Source organism: Rhinolophus sinicus, linkage group LG01, assembly GCF_036562045.2.
Source record: "Rhinolophus sinicus isolate RSC01 linkage group LG01, ASM3656204v1, whole genome shotgun sequence".
NCBI classification, from domain to species: domain Eukaryota; kingdom Metazoa; phylum Chordata; class Mammalia; order Chiroptera; family Rhinolophidae; genus Rhinolophus; species Rhinolophus sinicus.
Genome location: NC_133751.1, coordinates 45,978,299 through 46,003,356, shown reverse-complemented (window position 1 = coordinate 46,003,356; position 25,058 = coordinate 45,978,299). Strand labels below are relative to the sequence as shown.

The 25,058-nt window shown below is 36.4% G+C and overlaps 1 long non-coding RNA gene across 5 annotated transcripts in view; it reads right to left on the bottom strand.

The window, feature by feature from the left end:
• The window catches only part of LOC109450257 (uncharacterized), a 641,742-nt gene that overhangs the window by 163,838 nt on the left and 452,846 nt on the right, over window positions 1-25,058 (bottom strand). For 3 of the 5 annotated variants that reach the window (XR_012494921.1, XR_012494923.1, XR_012494924.1), the window contains one exon: window positions 3,941-4,158. The exons of the other annotated variants lie outside the window; for them this stretch is intronic. This is a non-coding gene — a long non-coding RNA (uncharacterized LOC109450257). The remainder of the gene's footprint in view (window positions 1-3,940; window positions 4,159-25,058) is intronic. 5 annotated transcript variants of the gene reach the window in all.

The window sequence follows — 25,058 nt, the reverse complement described above, 5'->3', positions numbered from 1 at the left end:
CAAATAATAGTGTACATTTTATATTTATGTATAAACACAAATCTAAAAGATCCAAGAAGGCTTAGGTTGAATATTGTGTATATATATATATATATATATATATATATATATATATATATATATATATATATATATATAATATACAAGGCAGTTACTGGGTTTTGTGAAGGAGTGTTGAAATAAATCAGACATAAATCTAAGCTCATTTTGTTCTATTAAAATTATTTAAAAATATAATATATAGAGAGCTAAATAAGAGAGGGAGGAAGGAGAGAGGGAAGATGTGAAAGAGAGGAGTGATAAAAAACAAAAGTGGTAAAACCTTAACAATTGATGCATTTTGGATAATGAGTGAAAAGGAGTCCTTTGTACTATTCTTACAACTTTCCTGTATGTGAGATAATATTTGAAAATAAGTTATTGAGTGTCTGCTCTGAAAAAGAAAGCAGGAAAACTATCTAAGGGACTGAAGGTTTGTGATATCTAAAGCCCCCCTCAACTATGGCAATGACATCTCAAGTCTCTTTTACCTCCATACTGTTTCTGGAATTATTCTTTAAATTTGGGAGGCACTCAATAAATGCATAAACATTGAGTGCCTTTTTTTTTTTTTCTTTGGAATCTCAATTTTCAGGCAGGCAGAATTTCTTCTGATCAGACCATAAAGCTATTTTAAACTGCATAAACAATATACAAAAGAAAATATGCAAAAGGCAACTGTGTAAACAACCATGTGTAAGCATCACCAACTGGAAGGCAGTGGATCTGGGCAGATCTCTTGATGTTTGGCTACCTCCTATTATTCTAAAACTCTATCCTCATTCCCCAACTGTAAGTGAGTTACAAGCTGGAGTTTTATCTTTCTCATCTTTATATGTCCAGTAGAGACCCTTGTGTGTAGGAAGTGCTCAATTCATGTTTGGTGGCTGTACGAATATGAATGAATGAATACAGATTCAAACATTTTTTGTGCCAAAGATCTTCAAATTGATTTCGCTTCTTTTGTTTCTCACACCAAGACTACACTGATCTTCATTAGGCTGAATTAGTCCAGAGCGTAAAATGATTCTTTATGACAGCCTTTCTAATTAGAACTATAATGTGCAAACTATATTTAGGAAAAAGTGTAGAGAAGTTTGTCAAAAGGAAAGCAGATTTCAAAGCTGGAGACTATTAATGGTCAGCTAATATATTTAACGTGTGGTTAACTACTTAACATGTTTTATATCGTCTTTTAAAAATCAAAAGCCCTATATTATGTATATATTTTTCAATGACATTTGAAAAATAATGTAAAAGTGATCGAAAGAGATGAAGGGCACTTCTAGACTTGGAGAAACCCCTCAGGTTTGGTAATAACATTTGGAGTCATCTAAATTCATACCTATTATCACTTAAGTGAACATTGATGCTGCCACTGGATCTTATACAAATATTCAGATTTTTGTTTTCCTCGTCATTCTGAAGGTTATCTCCCTGGTCACTCTGAAAATCAGGTGACAACCATTTCCCATGATGCTTTAAGGGCTGTCAAACTGTCCATCAAGCTGTCACCTGACCAATCGTTCCCATGGTTCTTTTAGACTTCCAGTATGATAAATTGAAAGGCACTATTATCTGTCTGTTGTGAAGAGGAACTGTTTGGGCTTTGATAAGATATCACTACTCCCAGGTGAGAGGCGGCTGACAGCACATCAAGGAAAACCAACACGTAGAAACATTGAACAGGGGAGCACAGGTTTACAAACATCTGTTGTCATTATTTATTACTTTTCTTTGGGTTTAAGTTTCTGACTCATCCTTAGATAATCCAAGAACATATATTTTGCTTTCTAGCTTGCAAATAACAATTGCTGCTCTTTTCATCTTGGGAGAAGAATCTTAAAATTGAAAACACATCTGCCTACCTTGATTCATGGCACACAGCTTATAACCTTGTAACCAACAAGTTCTGTGCTCCTGCTGATGCCAGCATTTACTTTAAAAAAAAAAAAGTATCTGAGAATAAATATACTTTACTGTAATAAATAATTGGATTTTGGGGCTAAATAATAAAATGAATTACTTGTATCTTAGAGGTCATTATTAATGTACCAATGTACAAAGCATACGAACTGGTTTGTGTTGGCATATATTAGTTAATTTTTATTTTAGTATTGGTGATAAGACTAACAAGTTCAGTATTTCATGAGAAAGGTTTGTGACATTATTATCAGCTTCACTTCTTAATTATTTTGAATGATGCTAATATAAATCTAAAAACTTGAATTTCTATGTAAGAAACATGAGTGGAGGGAAAGACGTTGCTCTCCGTGGATCAACACTGTAGTCAGGACTGGGACAAGGAAACCTGTGTGTAAAGGCAGGGGAGGGTTGTGAGACAAAGGCTTGCAGAAGAAATCTTTCTGGGAAGTGGGAATATTTTATTGGAGCTACAGAAACTATTTTACATTTAGGATTTACTCTTTGGACTGAAATATCCAAATAGGTGTCAATAGAAACTAATGTATTAAAAGCTGAATATTTGAATCCTTACTACATGTATATATAATTTTATTCTTTAGAAATTTCTAACTCTCTTTGTGTGTGTGTGTGTGTGTGTGTGTGTGATTTGTCCTTTTTCTCTTCTTTCCCTGCTACTTTAATGACATGTGATGACAGGTTTTTTATGTTCTCTGTGCTCTTATATATGATCATTATATGAACACCTTAACATATCTTTTGGAGGTCACTCAGGGAAAATAATCTGTTGTTATTTATTGTGGTTTTTAGCAGAATAAAAGTACGGTAGTTGGTTGCTAACATCACCACCTTGTGTACAAATATTTTTTTGCATGCAGTTTCCTAATGTCATTAAGCAGTATTGTAATTTCATTACACAGTAATATAGCACTTCAATTACAGATATTTAAATAATTTTGTAATTCAAAATCTGAAAAAGAAACCCTCATACACTGCTGGTCAGAATGTAAATTGGTACAGCCACTATGGAAAACAGTATGGAGGTTCCTCAAAAAATTAAGAATAGAGGTGCCATATGACCCAGCCATCCCTCTTCTAGGTATGTACCTGAAAATTTTGGAAACATTTATTTATAAAGATATATATGTACCCCTATGTTCACTGCAGCATTATTCACGGTGGCCAAGACATGGAAACAACTGAAGTGTCCTTTTATATGTGATTGGATAAAGAAGATGTGGTACATATATAGAATGGAATACTACTAACAATAAGAAAAGATAAAATAGTGCCATTGCGACAACAAGGATGGATCTTGAGAACATCATGCTAAGCCAAGTAAGTCAGATAGAAAAAGTTGAGAACCATATGGTTTTACACATATGTGGTATGTAAAACTGAAAGCAACCAATGAACAAACAAGACAAACCAACAAAAACTCAGAGACACAGACAACAGTATGGTGGTTACCAGAGAGAAAGGCAGGTAGGGGGAGGTAGACAAGGTAAAGGGGGTCAAATATATGGTGACAGATGTAACTTTGGGTGGTGAACACACAATGTAATATACAGATGATGTATTATATAGGATTGTACACTTGAAACCTATATAATTTTATTAACCAATGTCACCTCAATAAATTTAATAAAATGTTTAAAAATCTGAAAAAATAAATTATGGTTTATTTTTAGTCCTTTGTAATTATTTAATCACCTAACACTCTTCTGCACTCATATAAGAAACAAAACTATCCCAGAGCCCTCAAGAACTGAGAATTTGTCAAAACACTCTAAAACAATGGCCAAAGGATTCAGAGTAAATAGGAAAAGAATGAATTAAATTTCTTGAATATTCATAATAATACCAAAAGTATATGCAGCCAGTGCCTACAGTATCTGACTAATGAATCTCTAACATAATTTTTTAACTAAGCATTTTTAGCTCACCCAATAAGCTAGTATTGGAAATTATTACTTACTTGAAAGTATCATTTTGGTCTCTATCCAAAGATGAGGAGAACCTCTTGATGAGGTTCTGAACATCAAACTTCTTTTTCTAGTGGCTTCTGGCATGTCAGAATTCCATAGCAAGTTTTATAATTTTCAAAAGTCCTTGGAAATCAATGAAGTTAAATTGATTGGATTCCATTACATTTCCAAAAGGACATACCTTGTGGTCTAACGAAGGAGGTAGTGGCTAGAGGGAAAAGACCAGAATATTCAGTAAATTCAGTGTTGGTGCCAAAGGAAACAAACAAACAATCCCTGTTACTTGCTCCCATTTCCTAAATGAAAAAACAATTTCACATTTGCTTTTTGTGACCTTTCATAGTGTCTCATCTCCTCTCTCTCTCTCTTTCAGTGAACTTATAATTTATTACCTCATATAGTAGCTAAATAAGAACTGTTACAATTTGTTGTAAATAGTCTCCAATGCTGCTTTCACCTCCAGACTTTTCTTTTCAACATAGTTTGATTGTATGGTAAAAACTTAAAGATACACAGCAAAGTATATCAATCTCAGTTTGGGGTGTGTGTGTATGTCTGCCTGTCTGTGAGAAACTTGGGTGTTTTCAAATGGAAGTTCACTTGACAAGCCTAATAGATCTTGCTATATTGACTAATGATTAGTTTAGTTTTCTTCTAGTCTTGATTTTAATAGGCTCGTCTAACAAGAGATTAAGAAAATCTTGAAAAGGTAGATAGCGTTAACCAAATGAATTTGGGGGTATTTTTACAATGATAATTTCTCTAATAAATTCAGCAGCAAAATCACAAAGTAAGGATAGATTTCAGTCCCTCTTAAACTTCTTGTCAAGTCTTTTAACTCTGGTTTCTGACTAATCACACGTGGGAGGGCTATAAAAAGGAGATGTATTTTCTCAAGACTATTTCTCATGATTTTATTCTATACTGTAATAATATTAACTGTATATTCATAGATTATCTCAGAGTTTCCAAAGTACAAAAATGATTTCTTTTATATCAACAGCAACACTGTAAGTTTGGTAAGGAAGGGACCCTATTGCATAGATGAGCAAATTGAGGATCAGAGGCAAGACGGGGAAATGCTCACGATCATGTAGATGTTAGTAGCAGGGCCAGTAAAGGACTCAGGCTTTCTGACTCTTAGCTCAATGTTATGTCCTCCACTCTCTTACTGCTCTTGTCTTTGGGGATAACATAGCACTTTTAAAATGTAGATATTAGGAGTTAAGGCCATTTCCCCATGTTTGGTGGAAGTCTATTCATGTAGGATCCTACGCTGGAAAGTCACTCTGGTGCCATGCTGTCAAATCCAGAAGCAGGGTTTAGCACTTACTGACTCCTTATGTTTTTAATTTGGAATCCAACACAGAATCATTATTGGAGGCTGTTTTATTTATCTCTGACAACAAACAAATGTGTGTACATTTATATTCATGGTACACGTACAGAACTTGTGGAGTACCTGATGATTTTTAAAAGCATAAGAAAATTTTTTGACATGTACCTAAAAGGAATAAAAATCTGTAAACACATTCTTATAGCTCTTATTTTGGAAGGCAGCAGGCTTCTATCCTAGTGTTATTTACTGAGATTCATTAGATTGGTCCCCTTTTTATTGGTTACTTGTGTATGTAAAATGCTGCAATGGAAATGAAAACAATGTTGCCACATTTTAATAAAGATGCTTTTCTGAGGCAACAAAAATAGAATAAAATAGCTTGTATTTTTTTAAAAAAATCTCATTTTAACTTTAATTTACACAGGAGAATAAACACATACTACTTGGTGGAAATCATTTAAGAATTTCTTACTTTCTCCAAAAGATTCAGAGACCTAAACAGATTTCTGTGGAACAAAATGCAGCTAAATGGTCTGTTTGGCAGATGTTCGAACTTCTATGCCTGAGACATTACGAAATTGTCACTTAAATAAAGATGAAATTGAACAACCAATCACGACTTGGGAAATAAGTAAATAGTGGAGTTTGATCTAAGCTAACTTTATTTTCCAAACTAAAAACCATAACAATAAAGTTCTTTACATGAGCAACTTTGTGCGCTGAAAGAAGGAACTGTCTAATTTCTTTCCATGCATCAAGCCAAAGAAATGAAGGGAGAAAATCATTCTTCTCTGTTGGCCTCCTGTGTAAAATTTCTTTTCATATCACCCCATCTAGTCATATCTTCCTGCAGTTCGAATTGCCCTCTTTTCCTCAGACTGGTAAGGCAGTGAAAGGATGTTTGTTCTGCTAATTAACTTTATTACCCTGATAACTCCCTGCAGCCTTTGACGAAAACAATTACCGTTACTCCTTTTTTTCCCTACCGGCAAAAAAAAAAAAAAAAAAAAAAGGAAAAAAAAGACTATTAATTAGAAACGAGGCCCAGGTCCCTGCCATGTTATCCTGCCACGTTCCCAGGCCCTCGAGCAGGATAGCATTACATTGTCAGTAGTAATTTAGCTCTCATCTGTCTCTGCTAATTATTGTCACATTCATCAAATTCATCAACAAAAGTGCTCTCAGAAGGATTGCATATTTGCAGTTAATACAGCATAAACTGGTATTACCCATCACCACATTTGTGATGATGAGAGGGACACAACTTATTCATCCCTAATTAGAGCAAGCTGGGTAATTAATTATGCATTCCGCCTTATTACTTCTGAGTTCCCAGATATTGTTGGTCTAAAAAGGGGGAGAAAGCAGGAGAGAGAAGCCTGAAAATGCAAAAAAAAAGAAAAAAAAAGAAAAAAAGGGTGATGTGTTTTGTCACATGCGCTATGCCATAATTCCCACCTGACAAACTAGCTGAATCAGTGGAAAATTGCGAGTTGTCAGCAGCAGAATAAACTGCTGTAATAGCTGATTAATGATCAGCACCTGTGACAGGTGCTGTACGGGACTGTAAACTTGGTTTGATTAACAGTCACTGGACGAATAAATATTAGTGACAGTCAGTGGAGAGCAAGTTTGCTTGTTTTCTTCCCTGTTAACAAATCGCACGCATTAAAGTTATTGATATTTCTGTCTGAGACACTCTATTTTTTTGTAGTTATCTGGCAACATTGGCAGTGAGTTATAATAGACTGTGTTTGTTTCTCTTCTGTTATTTTATTTCAGAACTAAAACTGTATTTTGACAAGATGACCTGTAGGGGTTTAAATCTACCAGTTGTGGAAGAAAAGACTAAAGAAATAACAGGATTCACACTTGGTTTAATTTATACTCACCTGCTAGTAATCTGTGTGTACATACACACACATACATGCATATAATCATTATATCCATTTACAGGTACGTACAATAACGATTAACAAATGTTCATTCTCAAGAAACACAGGCACAAACTTAGGGTGGGTGAGGTTCACTTATTTTAAAAAAAAATAATTTTTTTTTCAGATTTGGATACTTTCCCTGAAAACATTGGCAGTCTGAGTCTTCTCAATCCCGTGTCTGAAGTCCAAACTGAGGAGACCATCTTCCTGAGGCAGCTAGTATTCAAAACTGCTGCCAGCTTGACTGCGTCCACTGAATCGACCAGTTACAAACAGATTGGTCAGGAGGTTATTAACCTGTCTGAACTGACTGATTACTAACCAAGAGTCAAGCTTTGTGCACAGGCAAGCAAAGTGTGAATGATGGAAGGAACCCAGCCCGTCTTTTTCTTAGGTCATAGAAAAGGAAGCCGGTTGCCTTCACTGTACTAGTTTGGGACTGTGTATATGTAGAATGGTTAGGATTGTGGGCTTTGAAATTCAAACTCTGGTTCTGCTAACTAGCTGTGTGACTTAGGCTAAGTTACTTAATTTGATTTTTCCGTTTCTCCACCGTAAAATGGGAGCATTTCCAACCTATATTATAGTGTTACTTTAAAAATTAAATGAGCTAATGTATGTAAAGTACCCTAGCACAGTGCCTAGCAATAAAAAGCACTCAATAATTAATAATTTGATTATTATTATTAATGCAACTAACTGTTTGAAATTTGAAGTCAAATTACCTTCAGTTTCCATTTTACATGATGAAGTGCTTTAACAGCAATGAATTATTTTTTTTCCTCCACACACTCCAAAATAATAACAAAAATTGTTTTTAAAAAACTTTATGCTCATTTATCCCAGAGTGAAAACTGAGAAAAGATGAGTGGTATCTCTGGGTAGTAGATATCCCAAGGCGCTACTCTGATTTATTCAGATGTGTCTCAGAGGCACAAAAGTTGGAACTGAGCGGGTGGACAGAGGCTAGAAGAGGGCAGACTGTTTAGTTCTCCCAACTCTCTATAAAAATGTCTTCAAAAACTTTTTCGGTGATGGTAGATACAGATCTGAGTAATGTTTATTTAGCACAATCCCATATTTTAGTGAAATTGAGGTAGTAAAAAACAAAGCATGAAAAACAAAAATGAAAATAACATGAAAGCAAGTTTGTATTTTATCACTTATTATATATCTATTTTGATATTAATCATCTAACAAGAATGAAAATGATGCAAGTACAGAGAGAGGCAACAGTGCAATTATAGTTTTGAAACTGTTAAGAAGTAATAAAACTACCATGTTTCTAGGATAGTAGGGCATATGTGACTGTTGAATCATATTTAATCAATGTTGAAAGCCAATTTATCTAAATAAAAAGGCAAAAATAAAGGAGGCTTGGGCTTCAGTAGTATCTACGTTGAACCTAAGAACATCTGGAAGTAGTTTTCATGAAGAATCACAATGATTTAAATTTTTTTCTTTTAATAGAGTTTCTAATTCATTTTTAAATTATAAAAAAGTGTGCCTTATAAAATTTTCAGAAAAAAATTAGCAATGCTTAATAATAAAGTACAACACTCGTATTTTAATCACCAAAGCAGTGGTTCTCAACTACAACACATTTGAATAATCCACAAGAACTTTTAAAAAAATTTTTATTTTCAATTACAGTTGACATACAATACAATATTATATTAGTTTCAGATGTACAACACAGTGATTAGACATTTGTATACCTCACGAAGTGATTACCCTGACAAATCCAGTACCCATCTGACACCACACACAGTTACTACAATACTACTGCCTATATTCTCTATGCTATACTCTACATCCCTGTGACTGTTTTGTAACTACCAATTTGTACTTCTTAATCTCCTCCCCTGTTCACCCATTTCCCAGACTTCCCACCCGGCAACCATCAAAATATTCTCAGTATCTATGAGCTTTTTTGTTTTGTTTGTTCCTTTATCCTGTTCTCTAGATTCCACATATAAATGAAATCATATGACATTTGTCTTTCTCTGTCTTATTCCACTAAGCACAATATCCTCTAGGTCCATACTTGTTCTTGCAGATGGCAAGATTTTAGTCTTTTTTTTTAATGGCTGAGTAACATTCCATTGTATATATGTCTCACCTCTTCTTTTTTCATTCATCCATTGATGAATCCATTCACCCAGGCTGCCTCCATGTCTTGGCCATTGTAAACAACGCTGCAATGAACATATAGATTCACATGTTCCTTAGCAGTAGTGTTTTGGGTTTCTTTGGATAAATACCCAGAAGTGTGATTACTGGGTACTTGTCTCTTGTTATAGCCTTTGTTTTAAAGCCTATTTTATCTGGTATAAGTATTGCTACCCCAGGTTTTTGTTTGTTTCCATTTTCATAAAATATCCTTTTTCCATCCCTTTACTTTCAGTCTGTGTGTCTTTCGATCTGAAATAAGTTTCTTGTAGGCAGCATATGTAAGGGTCTTGTTTTCTTATCCATTCAGCCACCCTAGTCTTTTGATTGGAGCATTTAATCCATTTACATTTAAAGTAATATCGATAAGTATATAGTTATTGCCATTTTATTATTCATATTTTTTATCTTCTTAAAGAAGTCCCTTTAACATTTCTCATAATTCTGGTTTGATGGTGAACTCTTTTAGCTTTTTCTTGTATGGGAAGCATTTTTATCTGTCCTTTGATTCTAAATGATAGCATAGCTGGGTAGAGTAATCTTGGCTGTAGGTCCTTATTTTTCATTATTTTGAATAATTCATGCCAATCCCTTCTTGCCTGCAAAGTTTCTGTTGAGAAATCAGCTGACAGTCTTATGAAAACGCCCTTGTAGGTAACAAACTGCTTTTCTCTTGCTGCTTTTAAGATTCTCTCTTTGTCTTTAACCTTTGGCATTTTAATTATGATGTGTCTTGGTGTGGGCCTCTTTGGATTCATCCTTGTTTGGAACTCTTTGTGCTTCCTGGGCTTGTATGTCTATTTGCTTCACCAGGTTAGGGAACTTTTCCATCATTATTTCTTCAAATAGGTTTTCAATTCCTTGCTCTCTTGCTTCTCCTTCTGGTAACACTATGATGAGAATGTTGATATGCTTGATGATGCCCCAGAGGCCCCTTAAACTGTTCTTATTTTTTTGGATTCTTTTTGCTATTCTAATTGAGTGTTTTCTGCTACCTTATCTTTGAAATTGCTGATTTGATCCTCTGATCCATTGAATTTACTGTTGATTCCTTCTACTGTATTCTTCGTTTCAGTTATTTCATTCTTCATTTGTGACTTATTTTTTTTAATGTTTTCTATCTCCATTTTTATGTTTCCTATTTCTTTGTTGAAGTTCTCACTGAGATCACTGAGCATCCTTACAACCAGTATTTTGAACTCTGTGTCTGGTAGATTGCTTATCTCCATTCTGTTTAGTTCTTTTTCTGCAGCTTAGTTCTATTCTTTCATTTGGGACATGTTGCTTTGTCTACCCATTTTGGCTGTCTCCTGTGTTTGCTTCTATGTATTATGTAGGGCTTTTATGTCTCCAAGTCTTAGTAGAGTGGCCTTATGTAGCAGGTGCCTGGTGGGGCCCTGTGGTGTAGTCTCCCTGGTCACCTGAGCTGGGTGCTCCAGGTTTGTCCTGCATGTGGTTTGTGTGTGTTCTCCTGTTGTAGTTGAGCCTTGGTTGCTGTTCGCACATCAGTGAGAGGGACTGGCACACAGGCTGACTGGTGTTTAGGACTGGCTGTGACTATAGTGGAGGAACTGTTGTGCAGGGCTGACCCTAGGAGCAGGATTTGCTTTAGCAGGGCTGTGGTGCCTACCCAGTCCATCATTTGGATGTGTCTTTTGTGCAGGTGGTTGGGTGGTGCTCTGGTGTGGTCTGAAGCTGGCCACTGGGTATGTTGATTCTGGGGCCTATTGGGAGGGGTTCCGTTGCAGGCCAAGGTCAGTTGCTGCCCGTGTCCTGCCTAAGGCCACTTTCCATGAGCTACAAAGTGATCTTCAGATGGTTGCCACTTGTGCTGGGCTTGGAGGTGCCTGGGAAAGGCTTAGCTATGATCTGAGGCTGGCTGCCATTAGTGTCGGGCTTGTGGCTGCTTAGCAAGAGGTAAGAGGCACACTGAGCCCAGATTCTGCTTGTTTGGGGTTAGTGAATCTTTGAGACATTTTAGGAAAGTCCACAGCATGAGCCAAGACAGGCCATTTATATGGAAAAGCCATTGGAAGGGGCTTGAGTGGGCCCACAAATTGGGTGGGGCAGGGTCTTAGGGAATCACCAGGGCATGGTGAACAGTATTAGCCAGGTTGATGGAGACTCAGATATAGCAGTCACCTGTGTCTGCACCCTGGGTGAGGGGAGAGCTTAACAGAGGAACAATGGTTTCTGCCAGAACTGGGAGAAAGTTGCCCCTCCTGCCCTTGTCCTGAAGTCAGAAAATTCAGTTCCTCCCCATATGTCCCTGGCACCTTTTGAGCTGCTGCCCCAGCACTGGAGCTCAGAGTGAATGAGTCTATTAGCAAGTAAGTACATGCATAGGTTTTTAAGAGGAATACCTGGGAATCCAGCAGCCCTCTGTCTCACTCAACCATAATCTCTGCTGGGTTTTAAGAGAAGTTATGGAGACTTCTTGGCACTGGAACCCTGGGCTGGGTCCCTCCTGAAGTTTACCTGCCTTATGTGGGTGTGGGACCAGCCATTCTGCATCTCTGCCCCTTTCACCAGTCTCAACATAGCTTCTTCTGTATATCCTTAGTTACAGGACTTGTGTTCAGTTAGACTTCAGGTGCTTCTCAATGATGGTTGTCCTGTAGTTTAGTTGTTATTTTGATGTGGTGGTGAGAGAACGCAAGCACAGCATTTACCTACTCTGTCATCTTGACCAGAACTCTAGAACTTTTTTTTAATGGAGATGTCAGGACCTACAAACTGATATTCTATTGGTCTGGGGAGCCACTTGGGTGTAGACTTTAAAAAAAATTCCCTAGGTGCTTCTGATATATATATATATATATATATATATATATATCTCCAAGCTTTAGAACTGGGGATAAATATATAACATTAGAAATGTACCGTTGTTTCCCCGAAAATAAGACCTCACTGGACCATCAGCTCTAATGCATCTTTTGGAGATAAAATTAATGTAAGACCCTGTTCCATATTATATTATTTTACATTATATTATACACCCAGTATCATATCATATCATATCATATCATATCATATCATATCATATCATATCATATCATATATCATATCATACCCGGTCTTATATTGCATTAAAATAAGACCAGGTCTTATACTAATTTTTGCTCCAAAAGTCGCATTAGAGCTGATGGTCCAGCTAGTTCTTATTTTTGGTGAAATACGGTATATAATAAGATTTAATTTAAAAAAGTAAAAATTCATTCTGATTATGGAACTATTATTGTGGAATTGATGTCTAGAAATTTGACATCCATCCCATATACGGGAACTTTGGAGTTATCTGAAGTCCCTACTTAAAGTACCATGAGTGAAATACCTTATTTCTTAGTTAATCCAATCTGAGAAAAATATCTGATAATTCAAACAGTAAGAATAATATTCTGAATTCACTACTCACTTCATATCATTAATTAGAATTGCATGGTCAATTGCCTTATCTCAGTGGGAAAAATGAACCCAGTGGAAGTGGCCAGACAGTTTCTGTGGCTGATGGATTCACTAGATGGTGGCAAGACTGACTGGTGAATGTGGTTTGCTTCCAAGTGGATATCCTGCTGCACAAATGGTGACAGAGAATCAAGAGACCAGAATGTTGCTGCCATTTGGCACATATAAACATAGATTAAAAATTACTTATGGGTGCTATGCGCCTACTTCTGTCTGTACTTTGTTACATAAGCTTAGTATCATTCTTGATGCATATGAGTACATGGTTGTAGGAGAGTTTATTAGTCTATCATTTCCTCATTGCTTGTCACGGTCAGACAACCCAGGCAACCACATGAAATAAATTGGAAATTGCCTGTTTGAATAAAACACTGATATTCCAGATTATGATACAGTTCCATTAGGGAGGTAGTTCTGTTAACTTCTCTGTTAACTTCTACATTCTAGAATTCCTGTGGTCCTATAAAGTCTTAATTTAAATGTTTAATTATTAGAAAAAAACCTGAATTGTATTTTATCAAGTTTGCTCAAAACAAAAAACATAATCCATTCCTGGAAATTTAAAAAGGAAAGGTTTCACACAGCAAATTGGATTTTAGGGTTGGTCAACAGGGAATGCCTTACGTCATAGAAAAACTTGATCCTAAGCAGAGGTGTCCGAACTTTTTTCAACGGTTTTCATCAAGGGCCATATGCGGTAAAATACACAAACAGCCGGGCTACTCACTCGAGGTGAAGTACGTATTGCCTCACCTGGTTTATTTAAGTAAACTAAATATATTTTTGGAATTTGCTGTGGGCCAATTAACAATGGATTACGGGCTGCAGTTGGCCCGTGGGTTGCAGTTTGGATACCCCTGGTCTAGAGCAAGGTAGGCAAACTATGGCCAGTAGGATAATCTTGCCTGCCACCTATTTTTGTAAGGTATTGCAAGCTAGGAATGGTTTCTACACTTTGAAGTGGTTGAAAAAAATCTTTGTGATGTGAAAATTACATAAAATTCAAATTTCTGTGTCTATACATGAAGTTTTATTGGAACATACCCATGCTTCTTTGTTTCCATATTGCCTATGCCTGCTTTTGCACGAAAATGACACAGTTGAGTTGTTGCAATAAAGAGCATGTATCCCACAAAACCTAGAACATTTACTATTTAGTTCTTTCCAAGAAAAGTTTGCTTGTTCCTGTTTTAGAGTAATGTTTTTCAAATTTTAATGTGCTTACAAATCACCTGGGATCTTGTTAAAATACAGATTCTGATTCAGTAGGTCTAGACTGGGGCCTGAGATTCAATTGTACATTGCTAACAGGCTACCTGGTGATGCTGATGCTGCTGGTCCAAGGACCACATTTTGAGAAGTAAGGCTCTAGACCATGACCCTCACCAGACAGGCTCACAAGACTGATGTCAGCTGGATCAGGACCTGATCAGGAATGAACTCATATTAACCAAGCTCAAAAGATCAATGTAGAAACCTAGAAATCTAATCTATTAATCTGTTAATGAGAAATGTGATACAGACTGATCCAGAATCCTCTGTCCCTGTAGACATGCCACCTGAGATACTAAATTAGAACAGAAGAGTATTTGATAAAAATGGAAAGGAAACAGTAGGTGATAGTTGTGTATTTAGATTGTTCAAAGACTTCAGGCTACTAGAGATGTGCTATCTTGATGTCACTGGCATCAGAGTGGTGGTATCTGGGATTAGATTTAATCAGGTATGGTAAAACACACAGACATGGAAATGACGGTTGTGAAAGAAGAAGTTTTGTGTTCCCAGATCCCTAGAAACAGGAGGCACAGCACATTATACAAGGGGGCCACACAGGGAGGCACCAGGTTTGGTCAGGAGGCCGAGGGCGTAAGGAGAAAAAGGGGGCAAGAGCTTTAGTTGTGGTTTTCAATGGGAGAGGCAGGGTCAGCTGGTTTACCGTGAATACTTTCATCAGGCTCTGCTGTTTCGGGGCTGTCTCTTGCTGTCTGGTACCTGGCCCTGGAGTGATTAGGGCAGGTGGATAGTGGCCCAGAGTATACAAGCTAGATGAGGGACTTGGGGGTACGGGCTCTGAATTGGTTGGCTTGCACGTGAGAGTCATAGTGCTTTGAGTTGTTTGCTATCTCTAGGAGATCGCTTCTCCTGGGAAGGTTGGTCTCCCCAGTGTCATCAGGGCCCCAGATGTCAAAACAGAAGAAAATACAGAAAATAGAAAGGCATGATTAATACAGGTGGGTCCTTGGGCCAGGGCACTCTTTCCCAGGATGGTTATGGATGGACACTGCCCATGCACACCTCCTTGATTTTTTTTTCTGGTTTTGTAGTGGACCAGTCTGCTATTCTTTTAGGTTATGCAGGAGTCCTTCTGGTCTACGGATCCTTTGGCCTCTTTTAGTTGATTCTGTGTGTAGTTGATTATCAAGTTCAATATTGCTCCAATCCGTCATGTGTTGATTACCTAGTTTAACTCAGAAAACAATCTCATTTTGCTCACTAGCAAATTGGTGAGGCGCTTTTCTCTATAGTTCCTGATACAGATAACACTATATTTAATATACACAATAACTTCAACTTAATATGACTATTCAGACTATAGAACCTCAGTTTGTGCCAGAGGGTCACAAATTGGTGATGGTGACATTTAAGTGGTGGATTTGACTGGGCCATTTTTTATGACACTATGGTCACTCAGAGGATGGAGGTGATATTGTGGTCATCAACAAGCTTCCAGACATACCTCCTTTCTCCATAAATATGTCTATAGGCCATGGAAAGAGAGAAGAGTTGAGGCAGATGCCCTTTGCACATTTAACTGCAACATCTACAGGCTGATTTTGAGTTATTCTGGGAGTCCTGCCCTAGCCACTTTGGTCAGAGAATTGCTTATAATGGCAGTAACTTAATTCCTCCTCTCATTATCATCACACAGTAATTTCCTAGTCTTTGTTTACTCTTTAGTATTATCTTACAAAATTATGCCATGATGTTTAAAAAAATGTGCTGCAAATTTCATTTTAAGTATGTCATTGGTCTAAAATTACGAGTGGCACTGAGGGAGAACTGGATCTGTGTCTTCGTACTAATTACCATATGACTGTGACCAGATCACTTCTTCTCTTTGGCCATCAGTTTCCTCATCAAAAATATAGAAAAAGGGTATCAGATTACATGATCTCCATGGACCCTTCCTGCCTTAATACTAAGCTCAACTGAAATGTTTCTTCAAGACACACATAAAAATGGGGTGCATTTCTTCATCCCCATTTCGGGCATATGCCATGTGGCACTTCGAACTTCCATTTAGCTTTTTTTTTTTTTTCTTTTTCCTGGTGGTCTTATTACTAGATTAAAGGTGTTTCCAATTTTCTTCATCAAAATGGAAAAAAAAAAGTTATAAACATTTTTTGGTAGATATCTTACTTAATTTTGTATCCCAGAGTATTTTATATAAATGCGCCATCCAATAGATGTTGTTTGAATTAAGTTAGTATGGGAAGGTCAAACAAAGGACTTTGAGGTAACAGAATCTCAAAAGGTCAAGAGGCTGTAACCCTGCACAATAAAGCAGGATTTTGATTGGACATGTGGCAATTTCTGGTGTCATATTGCAGTGACTACATTTACAAAATTATAAAATAATTTTGTTTCTCTGGAAACATTGAAAGAGTAACTTGACTTTAAATTTTTTAATGGCCCGTTATATTTCTTATGATTAAAGAAATGAACTAACTTCTGATAATTGTACAATTAAGTTCTACCAAAATCCTGCCAAGATCAAGATTTTTGCATTGAGAGTAGAATTTTCACATTTTTTTTTTTTTTATGGCTTGTAGAAATGGAGACAGTCTATCTAGAATAATATCAATGCCATACCTACATATGTTTTGTTGGATTTAAGAGAAACATCAAGAAACATATTTTCTTTTCTTGGTGCATTTCCACTTATGTGCGATGTTTTGGATCAGAAAACTAAAATGGAGCAGTGGGTAGGGATGGGGTGGGACCGAATACAGAATTGGTGCCAACAGATGCAAAAATGAAATCTTTGGCCCAGAAATAATAGCTTACCAAAATACACACACACATTTATTGGACTCTTGAACAGATACACAGCCGTCTGTATAGACAAACAGTGCTGTTGGCCAGGAGTCCCGGAGGCAGGCCAACCTCCCATCCAGATGCCACTGCCAGTGCAGAACCATTTGGCAGCTAGTTCTCTGGCTGCCAACCTTCTCTCCCACTCTCTGGCAAACATTTTTACAGGGGCTGCTCAAGTAAATTAAGACTCTGAAGAGTTCTGTATTAATATGCCGTAACAACACAGTGCCACAGGAACCCTTTATGTTATTTGAAGGTTTTTATTCCTTTATTTTTGCTAAGTGCCAAAGAAGCCTGACTTGTATGTATTTGTCTACAGATACATGCAGTTGCTTTGGAAGTTAAGAGTGTTATATTTCAATTTCTATATGGAGCCAATTTTCCTCAACCTAGAAATACCTTGAGACTTTTTAAGGCATGAGCAATCTGAAACATACAAACCAAAAAGAGGGGGTGGGGAAGAAAGAAAATAAATATACAAATCTTTCTGGGAGAGTGAAAGAAATTGTTCACATCTCTTAGCCCTAGCAAAGTGCATGCTGAAAAATCTACTGGTCAGAAGAATATTTTTTTTCAGTGAAAATTGAAGTTATCAATATACTTCCATGACAGCTTGCATGTGGCAACAACTTCAGGGGGGCGCGAATCAATATAAGCACTATCTTCTTATCTTGTAATCTTATCAAATTCCAGTTTCTGCTTAAGTGAGGTTGTACCTGGCACCAGCGCCTTTTCCTACTTCCCAGCCCCTCCTACCTGGAGAGACTTCTTTACCCACTCACTGCCTGCTTATCCCCCATCACATCAGAGGGCTGGACAGCCAGACAGAACCTTCTGAAAGACTTGGCTTTTTTTTCAGTAGCTATTTTGCAAAAGCAAAGTTTTGAGATATACCAGATCAAAGCACAGAATTACCAGAGGGCGGCATACTATATGATTTTGATGAATTTGAAACATGGCAAAGTTCAAATGTATTTTTATTTGTAGAACAAATAGTACTGTAAGTTTCTGAATTGTCAAAATGAAACATTAAACTGCCATGGTATACCGCACGAGAAAAGGAAAAGCAAAGAGGTCAGGCTTACATGGCTTATCTTGGCTCTGCTATCTAATTTTGTATAAAGGTAACATTTGAACGGGGGAAATATTTTTTTGTGGCACGACACATTTTTTCTCCAACTTACCCACAAAAATATAATGAACTTTTGAGGTTGACTTGTTAGAGTTTCAGTCACAAAGTAAGTGATCTTAACCATACAAGAAGCAGTATTTTTCCTGGATACCTTCAGTGGGGCTGCCATATCAACTTGAAGCAACATTAATTGCTCTCAGATCTCTGAGTATCATTGACATTGATAAATCATCCTCAGAGAGACATGAACAAATGAATCAAATGCTCATCATCACATTTAGGAAAGATAAACATTTTTACAACAAGGAATAATACATCAGGCAGCCTACTTATGTAATGTTGTGTCTCATAAAGATTTCTTGATGAGCCATAACCCTATAAACTGTGTGACTAATGCATCAAAGAGACAGCTTAATCACAGAAAAGCATGTGGCTCAGGTACACTATAGGAAACATAATGTTTCATTCCTTTTTTGACAAAAAAATCTATTTGGTCATTAGAGTTAAGTATAACTATTTGTTTACCAACTGTACATTAATATTAAAAAGTCTTCCAGTGTTCCATTGTGTAAACGTGATAAAATTGTCACTGACTACATGGAAGGGATGTTTCTTATCTAATTAAAGTTCTTCAATAGTATGTAAAATACTTTGCTGTATAGAAATGTAATAGCTGTACAATTATATGAACAATGGTAATATAAGTTGTCTAATGTCTCCCTAGGAATTTTCAAATTTACCAACCTAAATGCAGCCTGCTGTATTTACTCTGTATCGTTTCACCTAACCTCCCTACATTTTAGAAGAAAACCGATTGGTATTTTTTCTACATAATTCTCCACTTTCTGTTGCAAATAAAGAGAACACGATTTATCTTTCTTTGGAAACAGCAACCACGAAGAAGAGCATCTTTTCTCTTTGTGAAGTGAAGAAAAGGGTTAAATTAATGGAAAGGCAGATAATCCTTTTCTATTGCTTGGGGTAAGAGGAGCAGCATTCGTTAGTGCTCCCTTCTCTCTTTGGGCCCTTTCTTTATCTGCCTCCGAGCACCAGCTTTCGCTTTAGCTTTCCATGGACCACCTGTGTGCCTGCAAACATCTAGAGAGATATCAGCAGATCCCAACAATGGCCACAACACTGCCTGGTCCTTTTTCCCTGAATGAAAAATCCACACTTTGCCAGGATGGCAAATTATCTTCTTCTTCTTTTTTTTTTTTTCCACAAACATGTGCTACCTGAAAGCCTTACAATAAATTTTATGTTTTCAGTGGCATGTTATAGACTTAATAGCAATTTACTTGTATATGCTTTAGTCTGAATACTCACACGACATTTTCAAATTACGTTCTACAAACACTAACTTTGAGGACTGTTACCAATAACGATTTTAGCTACATTTGTTGACCTCTTAATATGTGCTTTCAATGCATTTTCTTATCCAATCCTCACAAGTCTTCGAAGTGGTATTCGTAGTAGTTCCATTTTGTGGATGAGGGAGGTGAGAATTAGAGCAGTGACATGGTTACACAGTTGAGCTGGAATTTGAACCGGGCAATCTGACTCCAGAGCTCACACTTAGTACAGCAGAGCTATTAGGTGAACAAGGATTTTGCGGTCAATAAATTTGGAAATGCAGAGTAAACCGAATTATAAAAACTTCTTTCTGGCAGGATTTCTCAGTTTTTAATATGCCGGTGGACACTGACTCTCTAAGGTGGAATACATTACGTGATATTTTCCAAACATACTGCCTTGTTGATCTCTCAAGTGCTTGGGCCTCAAGGCCTGGTTTCAGATGCTGGCTTTGCCTCTCACTATGGTCACAGCCCTGAGCAAGTGATTTAACCACTCATTAAATTGCTTAATCACAAAAAGGAAATTTAATTATATTTAGCAAATTATACCCATCACGACAGAAGAATGGCCAACATGTTTTTGTGTAAGCCGAAACAGAATTTTTCATTAACATTCTGTTAATGAGAATTATTTAACTAACCAGAGTATCTCATTTCTCTAAACAGTTTTATTAATCAGTGTTTGGTTTTCTTCCAAGACTTTCCTGATTTAAAGCTTTTACACCTTGTAAAGTTTTTCAGGTATTTACATTAAAAAGGAGGTAACATTAATTACAATAATATTCTGATTAATTAATGCTTTTTATAGTAATAATTTTCGTGGGTAGTTGTATTAGTTGATCTAGTTACCTTTTCATTATGTTAAGTACAGGTTTTTTTATAGCTAACATGTATATAAAAGAGTATGGCATGATTCCTTAAACTTTCTTGGCATTTTTTTTCACAGTGCCCCTAGGTCAAAGGAAGTACTTAATAGTTTCAATTATTAAGTAGCGAGATCCAAAGGACTTTAAAAGTATTTAGGTCTTAACAACTTAGTAACCTTTGAAAAATATAATACATATAAATTGAAATAAAAGTATTTTTCTTCTTAAATCACAATTACTAATTAATGGGATAGGAGCACCTGATGGCCACCGCAAAACTTTTCAATCCTTGGAACAGACTGGTTCGCACCACCCTTATGTCCTGTTCCATGCTGATTTTAGTATGGTCCTGATTTTTATCAAAACAACCACAGAAAACTCAGCTTTGCAAAGATATGAAATTATTGAAAGGAAGGTATAACAATCTAATGCTGAAACTATGAACCACCTGGAGCTGGTGGCTTCAGTGTCTGTGTTTCCCTCAAAAATATAAAATACGCCATAGTTCCCCTTGTGGGTTCGCTATGGCATGCTGGGGCACCTCTGCACACAGTTTGGGATCGTGGAATTACGGCATTATATATGATAGCTTATAATTTAGCACAACATGTTTAAATATTTAAACTGCTTTAAGAGAGAGAGAGAGAGAGAGAGAGAGAGAGAGAGAGAGAGAGAGAGAGAACTTCTTATTTAAAACTGAAACTGACTGTAGCCTTTTTCGTCTTTTAAGGGAGTTAGCCTACTTTATATGAGGTGGACAAAACATCTCTACTATTCTTTTCTTCTTGGTGGAAAGAAGAAGCGAGAGTAAGACCTAGCACAATAATGAGTCTGTCGATTTGCAATGGGATACCAGAACCTAGTTTAGAATAGACTAAAGAGAACTGCTCTATATAATAAAGTGAGCAGTGAAGTGAAAGCGAGAGGAGGACATGCAACCTGGTGGAGGGCTGAACCTCCAAATAGCATACATGGCTGAGGAGATTTTCTAAAAATGGTGAAATCTGATGTTATACTTTGTTATGCTACTGCGCTATGACCCCAAACATTCAGTGTATTTTGTTCTACACACGTACTTGTGTGAGTGGTTTTTTTGTGGAAATCAGAGAGGGTTGAGGTTTACCCTGGGATCTGCCCAGAACATAAAGTAAGAAGTGGTGATGCATAAGTGACACTGAGAACTGTGTGGAGACAGGCTCTGAAAGTCAGAAGTGACCATTAACAACCAAGACATTGGGAATATCCAGAAAGCTTGGGGAGTAGATGCATGGGGGGCTTGACAAGAAATGCTGAGAGTGATTTAAGGCTTTGTAGATTGTGAGGGACTGAGAGAAGGTCACAGCTGGGGTGTGGTCTAAAGAAGTCATTAATGTTGGGGTTCTGCTGATAATGTCAATCTAGTGGGAAGAGTTGACATCGGAGATGAAAGTGTTTTTGGTGATTCAAGAGACCCAGTCCCAAGGCAGGTGTGTAGTCTGGATTCAGAGACGTAAGTGGCATAAATCATGATATAAGAAAGTAGAATTGCTCAGGCTAGCAGCAAAGATTGTATATCAGATACCTGCCAGAATCACAGGTGATGCCCTCCATTTGTCAGGTCTAATTTTGTTCCTACTAGACAGGAATTTCAGTCTGCAAGAGACCCAGAGACCAGGGAAAGAGTTATTTTGTGTTCCAGTTGTTCTCTACTCAAGAAACTAGGAATGGAAGGGAATTTCCTCAATATTATAAAGGGCATTAAGGGAAAAACCCATGGCTAACGTATTTAATGGTGAAAGATTAAAATCTTTTCCCCTAAGATCAGGAACAAGATGAGAATACTATGCTATTTATAGCCAGAGCAATTAGACAAGAAAAAAGAGAAAGAAAGAAAGAAAGAAAGAAAGAAAGAAAGAAAGAAAGGAAGGAAGGAAGGAAGGAAGGAAGGAAGGAAGGAAGGAAGGAAGGAAAGAAAAAAAGAAATTCAAGGCATCCACATTGGAAAGAAGGAAATAAAAATACCTCTATTCACAAATGACCTGATCCTATGTATAAAAATTCCCAATGAATACACAAGAACACTGCTAGAGCTAATGAACAAATTTGGCAAAGTTGCAGAATACAAAACCAAATCACAAAAATCAGGTATCTTTGTATACAACAAAAATGAACAATCAAAAAGGAAATTACCATGTTTCCCTGAAAATAAGACTTAGCTGGACCATCAGCTCTAATACAAAAATTAGATATAAGACCTGGTATTATATTATATTATATTATATTATATTATATTATATTATATTAATTATATTATATTATTATAGTATATAGACCTGGTCTTATATTAAAATAAGACTGGGTCTTAATAAGACTGGATCTTATATTAAGTTTTGCTCCAAAAGATGCAATAGAGCTGATGGTTCAGCTAGGTCTTATTTTCGTGGAAACACGGAATGAAGGCAATTCCATTTATTTTAGCATCTAAAGGAATAAAAGACTTAGGAATAAATTTAACCATGGAAGTAAAAGACTTATATACTAAAAACTATAAAACATTGCTGAAGAAAATTAAAGAAGATATAAATAAATGGAATGACATCTCATGTTCGTGGATAGAAAGAATGTCGCTAAGATGTCAATACTAGTCAAAGCTATTTGCACATTCAATACAAGTCCTATAAAAATTCTAACAGCTTTTCCCCCCCAGAAATGGGAAAGCCACACCTCAAACTCATATGGAACTATAAAGGACCCAGAATAGCCAAAACAATCTTAAAAAAGAAGAAGAAAGTTGGATGACTCATACTTCTTGATTTCAAAACTTACTATAAAGCTACAGTAATCAAAACAGTGTGGTACTCGCATAAGGATAGACACACAGGCCAATAGAATAGAATTGAGAGTCCAGAAATGAACCCAAACATTTATGGCCAATTGATTTTTGACAAGGTGGCTAAATCCATTAGATGGAGAAAGAAAAGTTTTTTCAACAGATGTTACTGGACAACTAGATTTCCACACGCAAAAGAAAGAAGTTTGATTCCTATCAAATACCATATACAAAAATTAACACAAAATGGATCAACAACATAAACATAAGATAAGGAAAAATCTTCATGGCCTTAGATTTAGCAATGGATTCTTAGATCTGACACAAAACACATGAGTAACAAAAGAAAAACAATAGATAAATTTGATTACATCAAACTTAAAAAATTTTGCGAATCAAAGAACATTATTAAGAGAGTGAAAAAAACCTACTGAATGAAAGGAAATATTTATAAATCAATATCTAATAGGGGTTTAATATCCAGAATATATGAAGAACTCCTGCAACTCAACAACAAAAAGACAAACAGCCCAACTGAAAAATAGGCTAAGGATTTAAATAGACATTTATCCAAAGGAGATACACAAATGATTAATGAGCACATGAAAATATGCCCAACATCATTAGCCATTAGAAAGTGCAAGTAAAAACCATAATGAGATAGCACTTCACACTTACTAGGATAGCTATAATAAAATACAAAAAAAAATCCCACAAAATAACAAGTATTGGTGAGGATGTGGAGAAATATGAACCCTCACTCGTTACTGGTGGGAATGTAAAGTGCTTTTAGTGGTTATGGAAACCAGTTTGGAGGTTCCTCGAAAAGCAAAACAAGGAATCACCATATAACCCAGCAAATCAACCCATAGGTATCTAGGTATATGCCCAAAATAATTGAACACAGGGACTTAAACAGATGCTTGTTTGTATTGCAGTATTATTCATATCAGTCAACAGGTTGAAACAACTGAAGTGCCAGCAACATGTGAATGGATAAAAAAATGAAGTATAGAAATACAATGAAGTATTATTCAGCCACAAAAAGGAACTAAGTTCTGATACCTGCTACAACATAGATGAACCTTGAAAACTTGCTAAGTGAAATAAACTGTAATAAAAAAGGACAAATATTGTATAATTCCGCTTATATGAAATATGGAGAATAGGCAAATTCATAGACACAAAGCAGAAGATGTTATGAGAGTCTGGGGGAGGGGAGAATGGGAGTTATTGCCCAATGGGTACAGATTTTCTATTTGGGGTGATGAAAAAATTTTGGAAATAGTAGTGATGGTTGCTTAACATTATGGATGTAATTAATGCCAATAACTTGTATGCTTAAAAATTGTTAAAATTGCAAATTTTACATATATTTTATCACAACAAAAATATGCTGGGCAATACTATTTAGGGAAGCTGGGGAAGCAGGTATCAAAAAATTAATCTGTGTTTTAGGATCTTGGAATTCTTAAAATGGGAAAATCTGAATAAATCACTCAGTCAAAAATCCCACAAAACCCATTATTATATACCATTCTGATATCAAATATTAGTTTCTGGCTCCTGCTTTCCTCTTTTTTCAAGTCTGAGCATATCTATATTTTCTAGATTGTAAGTAATCTGGGCATCAGCTTCAAAGACATGGGAGGCACTCTGGCCTTTTAAAAAAAAAAAATTAAAGTTTATTGGGGTGACAACTGTTAGTAAAGTTACATAGATTTCAGGTGTACAATTCTGTAATACATCATCTATATATCACATTATGTGGTCACCACCCAGAGTCAGTTCTCCTTCCATTACCATATATTTGACCCTGTTTACCCTCTTCTAGAGCCCCGCTCCCCCTTACCCTCTGGTAACCACTAAACTATTGTCTAGGTTTATGAGTTGTTGCTTCTTAATTTGTTTGTCCTGTGCCTTTGTTGTATTCAG